The sequence below is a fragment of the Pinus tabuliformis genome, chromosome 3_2, assembly GCF_031772625.1.
Source record: "Pinus tabuliformis cultivar Carrire ecotype Pingquan chromosome 3_2, CPIR1, whole genome shotgun sequence".
NCBI classification, from domain to species: Eukaryota; Viridiplantae; Streptophyta; class Pinopsida; order Pinales; family Pinaceae; genus Pinus; species Pinus tabuliformis.
The window spans coordinates 771,346,962-771,368,812 of NC_142302.1; positions in this window are offsets into that span (position 1 = coordinate 771,346,962).

Genomic DNA, 21,851 nt, shown 5'->3' on the forward strand with positions numbered 1-21,851 from the left:
TTTGAGCTATTGTTGTGTATTAACTTCTTTCTGTATTCAATAGAAGATGGATGTGTTTGAGAGTTAGGATATTTTACAGAAGTATGTGCTTGTAGGTAAGCTTACTTAGATCTAGGTTATTCTTTCAAAGTTGAAAAACTGCTTACAGTGGCCTGCTTTCTATGATACTTGTTGACTGCAATGAATAATTAGATCTAAAGCATATTGCTACGGTGACTGCATAAATACCATAAGACAATAATAATAAGCCCAAGACCACTGCACATTGACCATAAGAGACTAATAAAGTCATATGTTTTTCTATTGGTGACTTTCCAAGTGTTTATCTAAGGTCTGGTATATGTTTTCTGATATCTGAAATATGCTTTTCGAGATCTGGTGTACTTGTTTTAGTAAGAAGAAATCAATTTGCTAAGGTTTAATATCCATAAGAAATCACTTATCAGTGTTGGGAGCATCATTTTGAAGCTAATGGTGAAGTATTAAGTGATTTATTTTGTGAAATATTGTTCATCTTTGCAGTGGAAAAAGATGCCCCAAGACATAATATGAATTGACATAACAATTTCAAAAGGGGAATAAGTATCTAAGTTATCATTGTAGCGTCTTTTGTGGACTGATATCATTTGTGCTTAACTCGCAAATAAAACTGCTTTACAACCAACCAAGCTGCTGTTGGCTTTTTAATGTATTGAATGCATAGCACCATAATGTTGTTAGTGTTTCAAAGCAATAAAACAACCTAGGTTGTAAGCCAGAATGTTTTTGTGACAAGAAAAAGACACAATCCATCCAAAATCCACATCATAATGTGGTTACAAACAAAAACATATGACACCCCTATTCTTTATGGCCCTGAGAATCTTGAGTGCCAAAACTCCCCGAGTTACCTTCTTGAGCCAAGTAGGTTGGCCTACCTGTCAAGGGTTGATTAGGAAATGGTTGATTGCTGCCATATGATTGACTCCAATTTGCAGCTTCCAACCATGGAGGTATTGAGTACCCATACCTCACATTTGCACTACTGGTCCCTGCATTAAGTGGAGGTGTGTAATGAGCATACATAGAATTGGCACCAACTCTGGTAGGAATAAGGCAAGTGGGTAAACCCTCAGTGGTATAGTGAGGCACTTGAATGTTTATGAGATCTTGGAATAATGGTGTATTATCTGCAATGGAGTCCAATGAGTTTGAAATAATTCTGGTTTCATTAGCTATTCTTGTATCATTGTCAACCATATTGATCATCCCTTGTTCCTTTTCAAGCATTTGTTGTGCCTTTCATTTTTCCTTTTCCTGTCTTGGCATTTGCTTTTGTTGGTCCTTAATTTGCCTTGCTTTATCTCTTTCAATCTTTTCATCTGCTCGATGTTGTGCTGCAACAATCCTTGCTGCCTTCTTCTCCTTGACTAGATCCTTCTTTTTCTGTTTTAATTCTTGCATTTCAAATTTCTTTTTTTCAGACTCAACTAACAGGTTTATATAGTCCTCTGAGGTGAGTAACTGTGAGCTTTAGCCCAGACGAAGACTACCTGGTGAACCTTGCTTTTTTTTCATTGATACTCTCTGTACTGGTAGCTTTAGGAATCGTCCAAGTGTCTTCTCCACCCCTCCCACCTGCATGTCATTGCTTGGTACTTCCCTTCCAGTTTCTGTTGGAACTGATTGAACTATATCATTATCTTCATTTGATGCCTCATTATGTCCTTCATCTTCTTCCATTGATATATTGTCCACAAAAAAATGAACAATTTCACTGTTCAATTCTGCTGGTTGTGAGGGCATGTTCATGCTTTCTTCATTGGTTGCTGAGACACTATGTGCATTCATATTGATCATTGCTTCTGCTAGCCATGAAGGTGGGGTTACTTGGCTTGGCAATGTCAATTGGTCATTGTCAACTGCATGTTCAGCAATAACATTAACAATATCAACAACAGGAATTTCATGTTCTTGACTTGGTGGAACAATCTCCATGTTACTGCGAATTTGTTCATTGTTATATTGTGTTTCACATACAGTTTCATCATCTTCAGCATATAAGTGTCCTTGAGACAAGGAAATCATATTACCAGCTGCAACAACATCATCTTGGTCATCTACTTCTTGCACTTCAACACCCGTTTGGGCATTCCCTTCTTCCTGACCATCCACATGAAACGCTTGGCTACAACCAGTATCATGCATGAGAGCATCATAGTTCAGTGGCCAGATTCCTGTCCTCCTAAAGCCAGCCTTGATATTTGATGGTGTCAAAGCCCTTTTAAAAGCTTTACTTGCAAGCTCTGCTAGCTCAAACCTTTTCACCTCAACCCCTGGATTCTTTGCCATCCATGCAGCATGCTACGACCTGAAATAGTTCTTGAAAGGGCCAAACACACTAACATCAAGGGGTTGCAGTCTATGAGTGGTATGAGCTGGCAATGTCAATAGGTCGATGCCTAAATTGTTTGCTTCCTCAATTGTTTGTACAGCCATGTGGCTCCCATGGCCATCTAATATCAAAAGGTGTCTGATATTAGGCGAGACGCCACCTGGTACCGATGCAGCAAAGTGAAAAAGCCAACTTAGAAACAGTTCTTTAGTCATCCATGCATGGGGATGTGCAGCCATGCATGCACCTGGTTCGCAGTTCTGTATATAGTTTTTCAGTTGATTTTTACCTTTGAATAGATAAAATCCTGGGATTGAAGTACCAATTGCATTAACACAACATAAAATAGTTATCCACTCCCTGCTCTTGGGCAAAATCTTTGGCACATTTCGGCTCCCTCTCTTGGCAATTACCCGCATGCCACAATTCCTCCCTGCCTGTAAACCTGTTTCATCACAGTTCCATATATGGTCTGCTCCATAAGAATGTTTATCATAAGCACTAGAAAGTGTGTCATAGAATTTTTGCACAACTGCAGGGCGCAAATTTAATGCTCTGTCTCTGTCAAGGCCCTCAGCAGTACGCAATACAAGTTCTGGATGCCTTTTTTTAAACCCAAACCACCATGATTTACCAGGAAACCCATCTTTGAATGGGTTTGGCCTCCCTTGACAGATTTGAGCAACTGTTGATTTGAGTTGTATCAACTCTAGCCCATGTCCCAGTTGGGCCATCTCTTTACACCACTCAACCACCTCGGCCTCCTCATCCTCAGTCATAACTGTAAGAGGCCCTCTACGTTTTGTATGAGTCAGTCCATTTATCCAATAATGTATTGATGAGGGAGGAATACCATGTTTTTTTGCAGATGCCCAAACTGAGTATCCATTAAACTCTATGTCGTCAATTGCAACTAACATTTGTTCTTTTGTCCATCCTCTTATAGCACTGATTTTTTTAGTTGAGCTTGCTCCTTGGACTGTTGTTGATGGTGGTTCTGTGGCTGATGGTGTGTTAACATCAGCAGCTGTCACATGGTCATCTTCAACAATGTTCCCTGGTGCATTGTTGGCATCGACATCAGCTGGCCTGTCATCATCAAACGATGTGCATCGCAGCTGCGCACCCCTTGTCACTCTCCTGCCACTTCTCCTTGTACGAGCAGAGTAACTTCCTTTTGCCATAGATGCAACAACCTGTAAAATTATTGCATGCATTTAGACATTAGAATATATGTTAAATTATGCTTTATTACTTCTGCAAAAATTATCCCTATGAAGCTGATGATCGAATAATTCCTGTTAGCTAACCTTCAATTCCTGTAAGGTAAGCAACAAATAAGGTCAACAAATTATTACAGTTTTAAAAATAAAATTAAACATAAATAGATAGCATTCTTAAATTTTCAAGGCTAACAAAAGACTTACACACATGAATACCATTTTGAAAGAATTCATACCATTTGTAACTTACAACACTAGGTAGATCTTGAGATTAAGATTTTTTCTCATCTGTGATGTCAAAACAAGTTTTTACCATGGTGGTGAACTTGTGCTTTTATTTACATTATTGGGACTTTCTTTCTCTGCTTAGCATATCTGACTACAAAAATTTAGGTAGATAAGATGTTTTCTCATCTGTGGTGTCAAAACAAGATTTTTGCGATGGAGGTAAACTTGTGCTTTTATTTACATTATTGGGACATGTCTTCCTCTGCTTCGCATATCTGGTTACAAAAACTTAGAAATGCTTCCCACTTGACTGATATGGAATTTGTGAGTTTGATTTTAGTTTTTCATGTAATGTCTAAATGAGTCTTTTTCTCTATCTTTACATAATTTCAAAAGAGTTGAAATTATTGCTTCAGTGCTTAGTATTTTATTGGTGTTTACCATGCTTACTGGAAATTTGGATTCAGTGCCCTGTTTTGATTGTTTCCTTTACAATTACTCTGTCTCTTCTTTCAATTAATTTGTCCTTAGGCTTTTTGAAACAAATGGCTTGCATCTCCTCATATTACTTCACCGATAGTTCACTAAAATCCTATTTAGTTTGTTCCATGTGCTTGTTGCATGAGCAAAAATAAGCGCGACCTTTGTAAAATGTGACTGAACTTAAAATTCGGCTGAGAGGTCTCACTTTTCATTATATTTTGATATATTTGTGAAATTTTCTCTCATAATCATGTAAGTTCACGGGTTTCTTCAGTATCTGTTTTTCCTGGTATACCACTTAAGCGCGACCTTTGTAAAATGTAACTGAACTTAAAATTCGGCTGAGAGGTCTCACTTTTCATTATATTTTGATATATTTGTGAAATTTTCTCTCATAATTATGTAAGTTCACGGGGTTTCTTTAGTATCTGTTTTTTTCTGGTATACCACTTTTGTTGCAGTTCCGAAATCTTTGCAATTCTAATATATATTCATAACATGACCAAGTGTGAAATAATAATTCTTACGCCAGGAGAACTTAAACTAGTATTTCTGAAATTGGCACCTTTAAAGTTTTGAGTTTTGCAGCTATGGCTTAATAGCGAGCTGGATTACTAATGTAGCCCAAGTATTTTTAAACTTAAAAACACCTGTTTTATTAAGCAGACTTAAAATCTAATAGCATCTTGTCCTCTTATTTGATTTGCTGTCTTTCTGAGCAAGATGTTTGATAGGTTACTGCACTAATTTGTTTGTAATCCTAGAAAAAATGATCTATTTTAGAAGTGTGAAAGTTGAGCTTACTGTACAGTGTATTGTTTCATATTGCTTTTGTTAAGTTGGTCCAATCAACATGGACACAGCGGGGCTTTCGTTGCGGAGACCCTACCGTGTATAAAGGGTTATCGGGAACGACAACAGGACGAGAAACGATGTTTAGAAGTTTCCCATTGAAGAAACTAGGAGAAACGATGTTTAGATGTTTAGAAGTTTCCCATTGTATTCAATAGGTTAACTGTATAAGCTAGAACACATACATAAACTCTGTATAAAAAAGGTTAATTGTAACTGTATAGGTTAACTGTCACCACCCTATGGACAGAACTGTAATGTAAGAAATCTGATAAATGAATGGACAGAACTGTAATGTAAGAAATCTGATAAATGAAAACAATGAAAACATAACTGTAATGTACGAAAAATCTGATAAATGAAAACAGAACTGTAAGAAGAATGAGATGTAATTCATATAACTAACTTGAATATATTGGCCACTGTTTTGTGATGTTGTCTTCAAGTTTGCTGAATAGTTTGAAAGCATAAGATGCAACTTCAACAGTGGGTGGACTTCTTTTATAGTTTTGAGACTTGATTTTAATTGGTGGACATGGATGCACATGGATTGCAATGGCTTCATTTTGAATGTGTGGTATGGATTTAATTTGCTGTGATCTAATGGTTGGGAATTGTTTATTTGTTGATCCATGTGCTTTGATTTGTTTTAATGAGAAATAGAATGAGTTGGGTGTCATTTATTGCAGTTATTGGGTCTGGGTGTCATTTATTGAAAAAAGTGGATTTAATTGTTATTGGGTTGGGTGTCATTTATTGAACAAATTGGATTTAATTGTTATTGGGTTGGGTGTCATTTATTGAACATAGGGTGCTTAGTTGTTGAACAACACAGCAGTTATGGCTGACATACATTCCTTTTGTTATGTGCAGGTAGGCATATTTATTTGGGATGCAAAGTTGGAGTTCTCATGAGTGGGGGTTGAAGTGACTGCTGTTTTGTACTTCTGGAATAGACCAGTTTGGAAGCCTTTATGGCTCTAGTTGTTTTCTACTTGGGTCAATATGTTTTGCAATATTAAGTAGTAAAATACTATTTATGGACAGTTGTGGGCCCAGTCAATGTATGGGTGATTTTTGGACATAATTTAAAACTTATTTATACATAATGTTATTTATTTCTGTTTAAAATTTGGTTTCAAAAGTCTTAATCACTAGTGGTTTGGTGGGACCAGTATTATATCAACTACTGGTCCCTGCACAAGAATAGGAATCCCTCCCCTATTCAAAGCTACATTTTTATTTTGTTGAGCCCGTCTAACTATTCATAATTTTAAATAATATAACACACCTTTCGGCTTCAAACTTGTGGCTAAGCTGCTAATTACTTATTTATTGCTTTAGAACCTATAGTTATATTCGCGCAAAGTATAAAGTAATAAACTGAAAAATACTCATTATGATTAAATTAGAGGTTCCCTACCATAATTTGCGTAATAAAATAAAAATAATCAAGTATCAATGGTTGTGAAGGTTGGTGGGAAGTGGGCTTTACATAATTGCATTTCTTAGTGGCGAGGCCATTAGGCAATGTTTGCCACCAAAATATCATGAAATTACTCTTTTACCATTCTAGTAAAGAAACAAATATGGCCATGGTCACAACGTTGGTAAAAGTAAGCGCACTATGTGGGAAAAGAAATTGGTTAATTACTCTCAATAATGGCTACAAAAAGATTACTAATTACAAGGTATTTAATAGCCTTTCATTTAAAAATAGGATGCATAACATAAAATTTTCTTTAAATCTTATAGCCACATCGCACATGTCCTTTAAAAGCAGCAGACTCACAGATTTTCTAGTTGAGGGACACCTATGGGCCCAAGAAACAAATGCCTTGCTTATAGATGCCACCACACCATTCTCTCAAGGTTAATAAAAATCACGACTACCTCACACAATTTTGGATAATTTTCAAATCTTCTCAACGACTTAGATGACAAATAATCCTTCGGCCAATATTATGCAGCCTTTAGATTTCAAATGATTGGTTAAAAATTTAGTGGTATATCTACCACTCATTCATCACATTCAATGATACATAGTAGGGAGAATATTAGCCAACCAATACCTCTATCTCTGCAAATTTTGTCTACACCAACCAACCAAAATTGAAATATGTTCCCAAATAACCATCTTCAACTATTGTCCTTTTTACCAGTAGGAAAGGTGCTCCTCAATTGCTTCCTTTTAACGAAAATAATATTCAATAAACATTTGTCTACATGATACATTATCGCGAAATAATCCAACTTGACTTGGGAGCATTTCGGTGATAGGGAGGACTCTTTCTCACATGCCCATCAAATGCCCAAACTGTCATGTTGGTTAAGATTTTCCGTGTATTTTTCAGAAGCAGGATTGGTATCTCATGTTAGTGAACATTCCCTCTGTTTAAAACCAAACTACATCACATGGAAGGTTGTTGACTCTTCAATGTTGGCATAAAATGACAGAAGGGTTGAGACCCTAGGTTTGGACACAAGGGGCCAACAAGGCTTTGCTGTAGTCTAGCATAATGTCGACATTTTCACTTTACCTAGGAAGGAGAAGAAGTCTCATTCGAGGCGTGTCGCGACCAAAGTTAGATGAGGATAGGAATTTGATACCAAGGGAATCATATCACTGGGAAGAGAGCAAAGGATGGTTGCTTAACATGCAAACCAACCATATCGTAACAATCTATCCATGCTACACCAAAAGACTACCTAAACAGATGCATATATATAAAAAATTTGAATAGCCAACATAATACACAAGAACACAATATAAATCCAGAATAGTATTCTTCATTAGCATAACATAAGCACAATACATAAGGCTCGTGGCCTGATCATCAACAATAGAAATCACATAGCCAATATACAAACTCATACAAATATAATCATGGAGCCTTTCTCATTGCTCCACAACATAGGAAGAATGGAAACACTACAAACTTGATGCAACTGACCAACAACCCCTCCTTTGCTCTTCCTTTTGTTTTTTATCTTTTGCCATCCACCCGAAATGCCAGTTCCTTTTCCCTTTGCTTGATTATCTTCATCCTCGACTACCTCTTCTCTTTCCTCATTCAGTTGTCTTCATCCACGACTACCCCTGCTCTTTCCTCACTCGGTTGTCCCTGATTCTTCCTGCCACTCCTCTGCAACTGCCAGTCTTCCTTCAATCTTTGCTCTTCCCTCAACTGTCAACTCTACAACTTCCCAACGACCGCCTTCGCCACTTGTCATTAGCCTTTTTCTCTACAAAATATCAAAACGAAGGCCCCAATAGGCCTCGACCATGGTCCATTGTGTTATCGGGAAATCTAGTGTCTATGCAGAGCTGCTAGTCCCACTAAGGCTGGTAGCTACCTTAGAAACAAACAAACTAAAACTACTTTCGTTTTCCTTTATGAGAAATAGATAAGAGGGGAATAAAGGAGACCAACCTCTGTCTTGTGTTTGGTTCCTTGCTTGATTCCCTTCCCTTCTGATAGATCTTTGCCACTAGCTTCCTCGTCTACCCACTTCAAATAGCACCTGTAGAATCAAAGCAGCATAACACTATCCAAGAACATAGATCTATTATCATAAACAATATAGGACCAGATATATATTGACCACACAAATGCATATATCATCAATCATACAAGAATGTGGAGGAAACTTGAATAGCTTTACTGATAATCAAGAATAGCAAAGAGGATTACAACCAATTGTTCTGACCCAGCATCATCCTCTCAGCAAGAAATCCCTTCTTCACCTCATGAAAAGCTTAGATCACCCAACACTATGATGTTGCACCAAGAAACCAGCAGCACTTCCTCACAAGATACAAAATTCCAGCCTTTGGATCTCTGGGATGCGGGATCCATATATAGATGTTTGCAAGCGAGGTGAGTCAGCTTTTGAGATTTGATTAGTGTCCTCTCTTTGATAGTTCTTGATTCCACTTGGAGATTGATGATCTCTTACTCATCCATGGGTGAATACAGAGAGGCAAGTGTCACAGGAGAAGTTTCTAGAAGATTCCATGATCCTCCACCTTGCAGATTGACCCTGCCATTTGTCCACTCTCCCCCACCGCACCCCATAGAAGGGCTTTTCAAGATGCATCGCACCTCCCGTGTGTATTTAGGTGGGATGCAGTGCACTTTGACCATGGAGCAGGTGAGATGGTCCAGTTTTGACCAGTTCTGAGCAGTTTTTCATGGAGAACTTCTGGGAGAAGATGTAATCAGTTGACCTTGTTCTTTTAGAGGTTGGAACAACACTTTTAGGGACTTAAGAGCCCTTGGTTTATGGAAATTTATGATTGGGGTTGCAGTGCCCAAAAATGTCTATAACAGTTGCCCCCTAAAGCATGAGGTTGTTAATATGTTGATGTCAGGTGAAATGCTTTATCATGAGGATCTGAAGTTTTTTCGAGCTGGAAGGTGACCTGTAATAAGATACAATACAATACATTATCTTCATAATATTTTCATGATCTAGCTGAGGCGGGCATTCCCATGCTTAGCTTTATAAATTCATTTTCATGTACATAAGACAGACAATCGTCTAAGTGTAGACTGATGATTCTGGTAGAGCCATCATCCCTTAGGTTGGATGATTATCTGTGCAGTAATGATGTACATTTGATGTCTTTATTTTCCTGAGTATATATCGCAGCCCGGATGGATGAAACTAGATCCGGGGTCTTCAATCTCGTTCGATCTTCACTCAAAGTACAAGTCGATCCATGTGAGAGATGTTCTGGAGTCGAACATGGAAAGACATCGCTTGATTATCAACCAATGATGTAAGCTGTTAACAGGCGCAAGAGGAATCACCGATAATGATGATGACCTTCAAGGTACTATAGTACAATTCACGCGGTGTGAATAAGGGACTTGGCGTCGAACACCACGCAAAATCTTTCGGTCGAAGGCCATTGATGTAAACCTGTTGCCGGAAGTGAGAAACTTGCCATTGAGGCATGCAAGCTTCAAAGTACTGAAAGGGTTGTTCCTAGATCAACTTCTTGGATAATGAGCTGATGTTGACAAGAAGCGATCCGTCATAGGAGGGCCTTAGTGAATCCCACATCAATGACACGGAACGAAGCAAATGATTTTAATGGAGGTGAAAATGATCTGGTGATATAAGGTTCAGGGTGGCAGTTATGAAAGAATGGAGCGTAAATGTATTGCAGTGGGTGAGACACAGGTGAATTCTCTGAGCGACTTCTCTTGAACATATCGGCGACACTGACATGATGGATCGGTAGCATTAACCCCAAATATGGATGGTGTGACGGAACCATGGTGATGTGACCGGTGAATGGAACAACCCAACCCGACTTGGATGCGGAGTGAAAGTGTCATGTTCAAGAGCGACTTGCTACCAATAAAGTTTCTTCAAGTTTTCTTCCCACTTTTTCCCCAATTTCTAACCAGTACCTCTTTATTTTTGTCAAGCTTGAGGAGGATAACATATGCTTGTTCTATAATTTGCCCTTCGGGCAAACCCATCGCTATGTTTTAACGAGCCTAGCGATAGTGAAACTCGTTCTTGTCTATATGGACAAGTTTGTCGCTATTCAGTTTTAATGAGTTTAACGACAAGGATAACTCAGTCCTTTTCAATTTTAGAGAGTCTGAAAAAGGGACATAAAGAAAACTCTAATAATCCTTTTTCTTCATATAATCCCTTGAGTCCGAAAAAGTATAAAACAATTCAAAAGGGATTAATTTTCGGTACTTTTAAGGAGCCGAACAAAATAAGCGCTCGATCTTTTTGTGTAATGATCCCTCAAGTCCAAAGAGATTAAAATCTAAAGGAGGGATAGCACTTCCAGTCCCTTTAACGAGCTGGAGAGGCCAATGGCTCGGCAATATTTTCATATTTTACGAGTCAGTTGAAAAGAGCTTAAAGGAGACTCATTTTTTGAGGAATGAGTGATAAATTCGGGTAGCAGTTGATTCTAGGTAAGGTTTGGAATTTTCCAATCACGGCAGTGTCACAAGGATGGCTAACATGATCATTCTTCACAGCTGTTCCTCAAAAAGGGTAAACAATCAAATGGGGATGAATGATCGGCCAATACAAAGTGGAGGTGATGATGAGAACACGACCAAGGCTTCAAAGGCTGATGATAATACATTCACGATGGTTATTTACTGGAAATTGGTTCATTTTTTAATGAGCTTGAACTCTAGGGGAACATTTGCTCATTTCTTATGTTTATTTTTTAACGAGCTTGAATTCCGCATTAAAACTGCTCGATCCAGTCGTATAATAAGGATATCTCATATAAAAACGACATCTTTTCAAAGCTTTGCCCCACATCCTTTCTTTATGCAAGTTAGGAAACGACAAATCCTACGAGTTTAATGGGTTAGAGGACCTACAAATTTAAAAATTAAATGGTCGCTCTTCGCTTGCATGCCAAAAGGTTTGCATGCCCCCAGGTATAGTGAAGTAGAGTTTCCAGGTTACCCTTCAATTTGCAGACAAACCATTTGTTTTATCGGGAAAGGCCTACCTTCTCACAGAGGTATCTTATTCCGGTCTAATCCCATTTTCCTAAATGGACGGGTGTGTCAGCCAGTCATATATCCTTTGCGGAAACCTACCCTATACCCAAGGTTTTCCTGTCGAAACAGGCCAGGGTGCATGCCCCCTGGGTTTCAATCATATCCTCCAAATCACTCGCGCTCATCAGGAGGACAGACTGGGGATTGATGAGACATTCCTTGCATGAAAAGACCATTCAGGGATGGTATATGACTATTCGCTACGTGTGAACCGAGGAATGAAAGCTGGTCTACGAGCTTGACCACCCTTCCTTCATGCGGAAAACACATTACTCTAAAGAGTGAGGAGACAATGGCTCCCATGCAATAAATATAGTCACGTCCAAGGAGTAGATTATAATCCAGGGGTCCTTGGACTACCATTACGTTCATGTGAACGGTCTTCCTTCTCAATGTTATCGGCACATCGGGAAGGATCCCTAACGGTCGACTGGTTCCTTTGTCAAAGCCTGTTAGATTTCTCATCTCAAGAAAAAGCGATGGCGAACCAAGCGCTTTCCAAGCAGTTGAGGAAAGGATACTCACAGAAGCCCCTTCAACTATGATGGTATCGGCCATGACCATTCTATATATTTGAGCAATGATTCGAAATGGTACACTAGCTGGTAAACGGGGTCTGCCTAGTAGATTCCAATCGAAGGAAACAACCAGGTTGCTTGGAGGTGGGACCGAATAGACGGCCAGATATGGCTCTAACGAACTTCCTTCCTGCGGTAAAGGAACGGGTAGACTGCCCCCATGTTCATACGAAGAGAATTTGAACGGTGTCGTTCTTGTTCTCTTCGGTGATTGTATCATCTGAAGATGGATCCTCTGAAGGCAAGACCTGGTCAACTGCTGCCTCGACCTTTTGACTTTCGTCTGGTGTGGATTCAGATGGTTTATCTTCAATGATACATGCTTCGGCCGACCACAAGAGCGTGTCAGCCGAATTTTCAACTAGTGACGGACTCGTCAAGAGCTTCTTATATCCAGGAGGAAGCCATAACGGTGAAACCGGACAGTCGTCCAAAACTCTTTTAGCCTCATCTAAGAAGGGACAATGGTGGATGGCATGATCGCCTTCACACAGTTTACAAGGAAATTTACATCTTCCTTTTTGTCCAGGGGCTTCACTTTCACTAGTTGACAGTGTATTTTCAACATGATCATCAGAGGTTGACGACACCGGATTGTGCAAATGAGGAGACCAGTCCCTTAAGATCCGAGGGATGCAAGGACAATCTCGATGATAGTGGTCTCCTTTGCAAATGACACATGGCGATTTAGGCCTAGATGGTGCAGTGTGTGGATTTTCGCTAGACGATGCCTGGTCGCCCCTTTTTGCCTTTGGCTCCTTCTTCTTCTTCTCTTTCTTCTTCTTCTTCTCCTTCTTCTTCTCAGTTACTTGATTTTTGGCTTTACCAGCTTCATCAAGCGAAGAGGAAGGAGGAGAGGAAGAATTGGACGAAGTAGAAGGTTGGGGGGTAACTCTGGTATCGTTTAGTTGCTGACTTGATTGTTCAGGAATCACGGTGTTATGGACGATAGAGGTTGAGAAGATCCATACGGACAAGCCGATTGTCAATCCTGGAAGCGACAATGTGGCCATATGGGGTGCGCCAACATCTCCCCAAGAGGAGAAAGGACTAGGATTTCACCCAAGGGGAACTCCTTGGTTGGTGGACTCCATTTTTCTCAACCTAATACCAACATAGGAAAGGTGATATTTATTCCGATTAAAATAAATTTTAGACGCTTTGACACAACTTGTTTTTTCAATTTTTAAGAGTCGAGAAAAAAAAAAAGATGACTCTAGTCGCCTTCGATTTTTAATGAGCCTGAAGTGACAAGTGCTCAGATGGACATTTTCCTTTAAGGAGTCTGAAAAGGAATGAAAGAGACTGCTCTGGAAATCTAGACAGAGGGATTACCAAACCAATCGCAAAACTGCAGAATACTTTTTATGGTACGGCAGTCAATCTTCCTGAATGTTGTGTTCAGTGCATTGCGATCGATAGGGCGGCAGACACGGCTTTCTATGGATAAAGGATAAAGCCTATTGTGGTCTCCCAATATATACTCGACGGTATGTGGGAGCACAAGTCCGTACTGGCACTTATCGTCTCAAAGTGGAGGAATCACCCAACCATCAATGAAAACAATAGTTACCAGGCTTTACGACGCCGGAATACGTCTCTAGCCTAGAATTCTAAATGTTTTGCGTTAGGTTCCAAAGTGTTTTTAGATTCATTAAATTTATTTTATAGTTGATCTTGCTTAAGAAATTTTCCTTTCAGGTTCACCGCGTGATGTAGATGTACAATTCCTAAAATGCAATCTAAGATGATAAACAATCGTTTAATCTTCTTTTTGCAATGAAAATCCTAGCTACTAAGGAAAGAGAGATGATATTCTTTCAACATAGAGCAGAGAGCATACACTATATGCACTATCCTAAATCAAACCAACAAACAGTCTAAATGCAAATGCACATGCATGTATTTTTTTCAGCCTTCTTAGTGTGTGAATGATAAAAAGAAAGCTAACCACAAATCTGAATTATTTTTCAAAGCGACATTACTAACAAGTTTCTTTTCAAGACAAAATGAAGAAAATGACAACACTTTGCGATTTGGAATTGAAAACTTGATTTCGACACTTGAAAAACTACTAATTCAAATCAAATACAAGAGTAACAGTGTAATCGACTATCAAGAACAATCGGATTCTCTTCTATGACTGAAAATGACACTTGCGACACTTTCAAATCAAGAAACGACAGTTCAATTACGCTACTTCTTTGTAAAAGAGAACTGAAAATGGCTCAAAATACATAAAAACATTTACAGTTCTTTGCACAATGGAGGCGGAATAATGGAAAGGAAGGGGGTTTCAACAGAGGTGTACTGACTACAGGCAGCAAAACTCCTGAATAGAGCTGAAAAGAGTGAACACAGAAACCAAAATCTAAGAGCAGAAGAGGCCTTGTCTGATCAGCACACCTGTAACACAGGGAAAAAGAGATGCAGTGCACCTACTACACTCGGGAAGTGTGATGCATCCAGAATCCAAAGAAGAGACAGTGCGATGGTCCAGGGACGAGACTTCAACTGGGTTCCGGGTCATAGTTTGCAACTCAATTCAGGGATTTAGGCCGAGCAAGTGGTAATCAGTAAATCAATCACAGGGGTAGATCTAAAGAGGTTACTAGAGCCACCACAAGGGCAATTAGAGAGCTTGTAAATTGATTGTTCAGTTCATAAACAAAACCCGGAGATAGACTGAAGCAACATTGATCTACTTTGCACTTGCATAGTAAATGCAGTTCGAAGGCTAGCTGGCTTGACTTTAGGCTCCGTCTGTAAGTTTATAAAGCAAACAATTGTAGACAAACAAACAATCTTTTCGCTCCCCAGTGGAGTCGCACCTTCCGTGTGTATTTAGGTGGGATGCAACGCACTTTGACCATGGAGCAGGTGAGATGGTCCAGTTCTGAGCAGTTTTTCATGGAGAACATCTGGGAGAAGATGTAATCAGTTGACCTTGTTCTTTTAGAGGTTGGAACAACACTTTTAGGGACTTAAGAGCCCTTGGTTTATGGACATTTATGATTAGGGTTGCAGTGCCCAAAAATGTATATAACACATTGAATCATCCCTATGTCATTCTTCCCTTGGTGTTGTCGTTATTATTGACGCTTCTGCCAGTGCTTCTGCTAATACTACTGCTCATACATCCCTTAGTTATGTTGTTGCTTCTTCTTGGCCTACTTCTCCAAACGAAGGGCCCAACTCTGGCACAACTGCAATAGTCACCTAGCGGAATTGATTGTAGTTGTCCAGTGCTACTTTCCAAGGTTCTTTGGTTGGAATTGCTTGATTTAGGAATTTGGTCGTCGTGCTAGACGTTGGTTGAGCTAGCAGTGTCATCATTAGGGAAGCCCATTGTTCTTCCATATCCTCACTGAGTTCTTGTAGTGTGTCCACATGAACTTGGACCGACAGTCGAAGATCAAAGAATTTCTATTTGGTCTTGGCTGACTCGTCCTTGATATGTTGGACGTGACCTTCCGGAGTGGTGACTTTTGCTTGGAACTAATTTTGCTACTCCTTATCCTTAGAGTTCTTAATCACAGTGAGGAGTTGATTAATTTGTTGGTGGAGTCAGTAGACTAGTTGATTCTTCTTTGCTAGGTTGTCGGACCAGTCATGAACTTGTTGCAGTAAGGTGTACCCATCATTCATGGCTTTGAGGATGGAAGCGTTAAGAATGGGTACAATAGTCATCTTTTGCTCAATCTCCTCGGCATATGTCATGGTAGGCTATGGTAGTGCCTTTCTCGCTTTATCGAGGTTCTGCCTGAGCTCTCGATTAGCTTAGATTAGACCATTACATGTAGTCTAGATATGGTCACAACATTCGACCAGGGTGCAAGTAGAGAAATATTTCGAAAACTCACTCACCACATCAAAAATGGCAAGCCAAAGTTCCTAGAATCGCGAGCTAATTTGGTCGACCTGTTCTTGAAGTTGTTGATTGTCCTGGTGGAGTAGCCCCGTTCGACTGTGAGGGTAGAAATATTCTACTATTGTTGTTCATGGTCGACAACAAGGTAATTGTGTATCTGTGCAACTCTCTGTACGACTTGCTAAATAAAGCTAAACAATTGGGCTGAGGACCAGCTTTGGAGATCATTTTGTTGCATGTTAGATGGATTAGGGAATCAGCTCTGCAGGGGTTGCCCACTAGCGATGGACTTGTCTGAGTGTCTGTGGGGTGATGTCACTTGCTATGATGGCTATGAAAATTGAGTTGACGATATGGAAATAGGATTTGGTGCAATGGGGGGTTTTAAACGAAATGGGAGCAAGAAGGGCTCGATAGTGGTAACATGCAACTGTGGAATGATGGACCTTCTGTCCAGCAGTGGGCCCGACTCTAGTAATAATGACATCATGGAGGTGGTAATGGTTCCTCCACTAGGGACTATCGTGGTGGAATGAATAACTTAATCAACTTCCATGTCCTCTATGCCCAGCAGTGTCCTAGTTGGAATTGTATTCGACAAGGTAGCGGAGTTCAATGCGATGTGTGGGGATGTGTCACTCGAGTTCGATGAAGCTGTGGATGTGGAGGGCGGAACTTCTTCTATGACAAGTGAGGCCACGGCGGACTGCGGTCCCTCGATGGTGAAGTCTACGATTTGCACTACAGGGTTCTATTTTTGCTTCTTGGCTCTGGCTGGAGGCTTGGTGTAATGGTATATTTGGTTTGTAATAAACTCAAACTAGGCAAGGCCTCAAGTATACAAATATATGGTATATTTGGCTAGTAAGCCTCCCATGCTTAGATGGAGGTAGATAGGGAAACCAAATTTGTTGAGTCGTTCCAACACCTCCAACAATAGGTCCATGATATCATGTATAAAGCCAATGCCAAGTACAAGTAGCAGCATGACAAACACAGGGTTCACAATTTTTAGTTGGGTGACAAGGTGTAGTTACACTTACAGAAAGAGTGTCTCAAGGGCCAAAAGTGAAAGCTCAAATGACTCTGATATGGTTTGCACACAATCACAAATGCGGTGGGTGACAATGGATTTGAATTGAGTATTCCCCCATTATTTGGCTTGCACCTAGTGTTCATTGTGGAGTCGCTTTGACCAAATTATCCACCTCTTTTGGACACCTTGGAGGTAGCCGAGAAATTCCCCCCCACAAAGCTTAATTTGTCTACATTAAACAAGCTACAGTGGATCAGATCATTGACACCAAGACAAAGGATAATTTCCAACAACACATCCAACTCTACCAGGTTATAAAAGCTAGGCAGGTTCTTCACCAAGGCAAGTGGCTCACCAAGACCCAAATTTAGCAAAAGCTTCCCCATATGATGGGGGAACTAAAGAAATGGATACCATTGCTTCTTAAGGGGTGGGGGGGGGGGAGGGGGCACTGATCGAGGTGGATATTGGGGGACTCAACATGAAGATTACACATGACAACTAAAATAATATTTGCAGTCATATCAAAGAACATAATTGTGTTAACTTTATATATAGGGAGAAAGTTATTATAGTTTAAAAAGAATTATAATTTCATCCACAAGTGGTTTCTACTTTTTAGTATGAGAAAGTTGTGTAATTCCTTTGGTACTCAACATGAAGATTACACATGACAACTAAAATAATTTTTGTGCAGAGAGGTGCAGGTGCTCTCTAGCCCAATATCCCCAATATGGAAGAGATGTTGTAATGTTATGTTATGTCATGTTACCTAAACATTTTGATTTGGTGAAATAAAAATAAAAATTATTTAATATAAAAATAAACTAAATGCTTATAAATATTGTTATGGTAGTTCAGGTAAAATTGAGGTGATAGAGTCAATTTATCATTCACAGTTTTGGGGTTTTAGGTATTTTCAACCTATGGTTTTGCCAATGGTATATATATATGTGTGTGTGTGTGTGTGTGTGTGTGTGTGTGTGTGTGTGTGTGTGTGAATGATCAAATCTCTCTAGGTGCAATTTTTTCCTCAAGTTTTGCACTCAAAAAAGAGGTCTCCAACTTGAGAGATTTGATCCCTCTCGAAGCAGCGAGCACACATGCATAACTAGCTTAGATCCATCTTAACTTTGAATCTATTAAGCATCTAGAGGGATCAAATATATAGAGATGCAACCCTTTCCCCAAATTTTGCATTCAAAAAAGAGTTTTCCATCTTGAGAGATTTGATCCACGGAAAATTTTAGGGGCTAATGTTCACCCAATGGGCTAATTTTCCGTAAGTTTTCCACCAAAAAGATTCGTCAATTTCCAATTTTTTATAAAAAATGATTCGCCCAAATTTTAGAATATAAAATTATTTTACTTTAAAAATCGCCAACATTATATAGAGGCTATATATAAAATCATTATACATTTGAATAATTTTACAAATATATCAATAAACATTTTATAGATTGCATATTAGGGATTAGTGAGATTCGCCAATGTTTTAAACTTCAGGAAAATTTTCCATCCTTAAAATTTTCCTTGATTTGATCCCTCTTAATACTTGATAAATCCATAATTAAGATAGATATAGTTTAGTGATATTACAACTACTATGAATGAAATGTGAAATTCATTATATGCTCGAATAAAATTGATAACAATATTTAAAAAAATTATTAATAACAAAAAATTTCAAATTTCAGCCTTAATAAAATATTTCAATTGGTTGAGGAAGGTCGTTATTAAAATAAAAAGACATTAGCACATGTACAAGGAAAAAGCAGGTCAAGATATAGGGGAATCTTTCTTTTATTTTAAACACTAAATTGTTTGGAAGATGTTTCTAATCTGATGTTAAAAATATATTTTATAACTAAAAAAATATTTAATATACATTATAATACGAAGAATATTTTAATTTACTTATAATTTATCAATTTTAAAAACGAAAATAAAAAATATTAAAAGTTATAATTTAAAAATAAAAATATTTAAAATATAATAATAATTATATAGTTTTGAAATAGAAATAGAAATCATTAATTTTTTTATATATTTATATGAAGTATTTAAATATTTTATTTAGGAAAAATATTAAAAATATAACTAAAGCTTTGAAAATACAAAATATAAAATAATTATTGGTTTGAGAGGTACTATAGAGTTTAGTGTGGGAGATTAGTTAGTATGGGAGACATGGTGTCAAATAATGTTATATTAAATAAATAAATAATAAATATATTAAAAAATGTTAATAACAAAAAAATTCAATATTGTATTAAATAATGATAACAAAAAATTATTAAATAAAAATTTTCAATGTTCATTCTAAATAACATAATCACATCAAAGAACATAGTTGTATTAATTTTATATATAGAGGGAGAAAGTAATTATAGTTATATATATATATATATATATATATATATATATATATATATATATATATAATTTAATCCACAAGTAGTTTCTATTTTTTACTATGAGAGGGATGTGTAATTCCTTCATTATTCAATGTGGAGATTATACATTAAATTTAAAATAATATTGATGCTACAACTTATTATGAAAGAGATGTGAAATCACTATATCGAACATAATTACATCAATTTTATAGAGAAAGAGGAAGTAATTGATAATTCCTTAGCTACTCAACATGAAGATTACACATGACAACTAAAATAATATTTGTGACAAGATGTTCTCTCTAACTTATATGGAAGAGATGTTGTAATGTTATGTTATGCCATGTTATCTAAACATTTTGTTTTGGTGAAATAAAAATAAAAATAAAAAAATTCAAATTATTTAGTGAAATAAAATTAAAACTAAAAAATTTCAAATTATTTAAAATAAAAATAAAAATAACAAATTATAACAAATTAATGCTCATAAATATCGTTATTATAGTTCAGGTAAAATTGAATTCATAGAGTCAATTTACCATTGGTGGTTTTAGGGTTCTAGATTTTTCCAATGATATTATTATGTAATATATATATATATATTCATCCTAACTCCAAACTATCAAGAGTGAAGAGAGATCAAAGATTTCGAGGTGTAAACTTTTCCACAAGTTTTGCACTCAAAAAATAGCTTTCTACCTTGAGAGATTTGATCCCTCTCCACGCGCACGCGCAACACAACTTTCTTAACTCTGAATCTTTTAAGAGTAGAGAGGGATCAAACTCTGGAGGCGCAAACCTTTCCTCGAGTTTTGCGTTTAAAAAAGAGGTTTCCACCTTAAAATATTCCATCCCTCTCAATGCTTGATAGATCCAAAGTTAAGATGGATCTAGCCTAATGATATTACAACCTACTGTGAATGAAATGTGAAATTCATTTAGTGCTTAACATAGAATTGATATTTAAAAAAATATTAATAACTAAATATGTTTTTAATGTAACCATAATAAAATATTTCAATTTTCATTAAAAAAAATTACTTTGTTGAGAGTGTCGTTATTAAAATAAAAATACGTTAATGGATATAAGAGGAAAAAGCAAGTCGAGATATAGGGAAATATTTTTTCATTTTAAACACTAGTTTGTTTGGAAGATGTTTCTTTGGTCTTCAAAGGGAAAGTTGGATGTCAAAAATATATTTTATAATTAAAAAGATATTCATATTATATTATATATATATATATGAAGGTTATTATATTTTATTTGAAATTTATAAATTTTAAAAATGAAAACAAAAATATTAAAAGATATATATATATTTTTAAAATAAAATAAGAGAATATATAAAAAGATTCTAAATTAGAATGTTTTGTTCAAATTTTATATAACAATAGAAAGTTTAAAACTATTGTTTAGTGGATGAAAATTGCCATATAGTTATGAATATTTCAATGATCATGGACGTTCCATTTTGTGTGTGTGTATACTTACACTCTGCAAGACATGTGCTTAACCCTGAGCCTCACCAATTCAAAATCAAAATGAGTAGATATCGTTTATGTGTGTGCATACTTACATTCTGCAGGGCATGGGCTTAACCCTGAGCCTCACAGACTCAAAATCAAAATGAGTAGATCCTTTCTAGATATATAGATGCATTAGATAAAGCGAAAAATAGATTTCGATCATAATTGCATGGGTGCCTCTATTCCCCCACTCTATATTCACACTTGTTGTACATGCATCATGATGACCTCCTCTGTAAAGGAAAATCAACAAACCCCCATTCCCTCAAGTTGACAAAATTCGTGTGGCAAAGTTTTTTTTTTTCAAAAGAAAAAACCTCTTTCATTGACAACAAAATACAGTTACATATATGAAGTTTTGTGAAGTAACATTGGCCCCATACTGTGAGAGGACTGTGAAAACATGGTTGAAAGCAACCATATAGGAACATAAAAACAAATCAAAACATTCCTTCAGGATGATCAGTTCTAGGGGATTCAACTACCCTATGGACTTTGGTAACTTTGAAAGCTAAGAAACAATATCTAACTCCTGCAATTATAAAGGTGCTTGCAAAACATTCATGTTTTTTGACTAATTTCTAAAGATTCTCTTATGCAAAATCCTCGTGGTGCCAATGTAATAACTAATAAACACAAACTTTCACGCTCTTGGTTATTTGTCAGTTTTGTCGGGGTCAGAGAGTGGACCCAAATTTGTTGCGAAACCAATGTAAT